The following is a 2,431-nucleotide window of genomic DNA, read 5'->3' on the forward strand; positions in this document are numbered from 1 at the left end:
ATATAAAGTAAGTCGCCCTGGCCAGATAAGATGGATAAGATGCAGTCCAAGATTCATCAGCAATCCACTGATTAGACAGGCAACTGGCACCTACTGCCTACTTTTTCTGGTGCCAGGTGAATCCCTGTTTCATTTCCCAGAGTTTGAATTCTTAATTTTAATCTTAATTTTAGTATCTGCATTTTATTCTATACCACTGTACCTCAGTGCCAATTGGATCGCAATTGCTCTGGCTTTATTGCTGTAGTTTTATTGTTTATTGTTTCGTTGTTCTTACATAGTTCCTGTAGTCATTGTTTCCTAGAGATGTGGGCTGGGCTGAACAGGGTAACTTTGACCTAAAAATATGCAGATTCAACGTCCACAGTTCTCTGTCAAAACGACAGAGCATTGAGGAGCTGCAGCCCTCCTTAACCCTGCCTGAACCTCTGAATCGGCCTTAGAAGGGTTTGACAGGGCAGGGGGTGGTTTTGGCCACGACTTCTGCAGCCACCTATCAATTATTTTTGCAGCAGGTTTTGTAGCACCTGGTGACCTTTCGTCTAGGCACTACTGCAAAAATGCACGGTGTTTTTATGAGGTTCTCTCATGATTTTTATCAGGAGCAGAATACACGGCCAAACTGGCCTTCTGTGGCAATTTCATATTTGCATATGAATTAAACATGATGTGCTCATTAGGTAAAGGGATGCATCCATGGGATCGGCTTCTGTCTGCTGGCCTGAGCAGAATTTTAGGGCATCTTCTACACGCCATTCCACTGGAGACGTGTGCACCTGTTCGAAGCATAAGCAGAGTTCTCATCGGTCATTGTCACCTGGGGTCATCCTCCATTAAAGAGCAGTGCACGGAACGATGATTTAGATGACAGAACACCATTGCCGATCCCAAAGGAGGCCGGCCCCGGCCATGAAGAGAGACGATCTGGCGGAGCCTGAAGCGCATCTGGGGGCGGCTGCCGCGTGAAGTCGAGGTCCTTGCCAAGTGCACAGATGCAGCACTGCGGAGCTACAGCCCTTCTGGCTTCGCAAGGGCCACGCAGCCGCCTTGCCCAGGGAGCAGCCAGGCAGGCGGCCTCGCCAAGCCAAAGCGGGGGCGCAGCGCTCACTTGGCCTGCTCAGTGCAAACCGCGTGCTAACCTTTGGTTTCTCCCTTGTGTAAACAAGGCAAGGCAAGTGTAGCCTCTTGCAGTCCAACGTTTGCAAACATTCCAGTGCAACTTCTACATATCGCAGCCTCTGCTGTGCAATTCATTTGCTCCCTCAAACATTTCAGGAGAAATCTTGTGGCATAAGACACAAAATGAACAAGCTTCCAAGCTATGCTGTTTATTAAATTCAAGTAAAAAATTCACACAGCTTTAGGGGCATTGCAAAATGTTCCATGGCACATTATCAACATCTGCATGATTATTTTTCCAGAACAGTTACAGTACCAGTGCACCAGGTTACAGTATCAGGTCTCTTTCTTTTGACCTCTGTCAGAAGTACAGCTTTGTACCCTGTTTTGTGACGCTTAAATCCTTGCATGCAGTGCAGCACAATACAAAGCCAAGCCAAGCCCACCTCTGCCTGCTGTTAAGGGCGAGAACCAGCAAAAATGGTGGCGGGTGCATTTTTCCACCTTCCAAGCATCTGGAGTGTCAGGAAAGAGTGGCAAGTTGGGGAGACCCGGAGGGCACTCAAAATTCCAGGGATCTGAAAGGTGGCCGTGGGAGGGGGGGACTTACCTGCTTTTGCAAGCAAAGGTCATTCTTTGCCCAGGTGTGGCTTCCATTGCTGGGCCTCGTGAACAGCACACTTCTGAGCAAAGTGTGCACTTTGTGACGCCACTTTGTTAAAAGGGTGCCTGGCCAGAGACAGACCCTCCAATGGGCCACGGGGGGGGGGATCGTGAGAACGGCAAGGGACTTTTTAATTCACTTCCCTTTCGCCATGGTGCAGTTGCTCCAGCTGGAGGCCACGGTGACGCGCGGATGGAGGCCGCAGCCGCTCCTGGCACAGCTCCCGCTCGCCCAGGGGTTGGCAGGCCAGAAATGTCCACGTCACTTGCGGGAGGCGGACTCGGTTTCGGGGACAGTCGTCCGGGTAGAGCCTCGCGCGGGACGAGCCGGGCCACAGGGCGCCCCGCGCCCGCCCCGCACGGGCGCAGAGCCCATCAGTACAGCCGGCCGGGCCAGGGAGGCCTTCGGCGATGCCCGCGGCAGGGCGCTTCGGGCCCTCCGCCACGGCCCTCCCGCGGCCGGCCTGGGGCACCGGGCCGCGCTCGATCCGCAACGCGCACCGGCCCGAGCCTGGGACAACGCCGGCGCCGCCGCCGCGACGAACCGCGGCTCCGCAAGACTCGGGCGCTCCGCAGGGCCGGGCGCGGCGCTGCCCTTCGCCCCGCCGGACGCGGCGCCCTCTGCAAACAGGGTCTGCCCTTGGGCCCC

The sequence above is a fragment of the Varanus komodoensis genome, unplaced genomic scaffold (assembly GCF_004798865.1).
Source record: "Varanus komodoensis strain SLA01 unplaced genomic scaffold, ASM479886v1 scaffold46_1, whole genome shotgun sequence".
Taxonomy (NCBI): domain Eukaryota; kingdom Metazoa; phylum Chordata; class Lepidosauria; order Squamata; family Varanidae; genus Varanus; species Varanus komodoensis.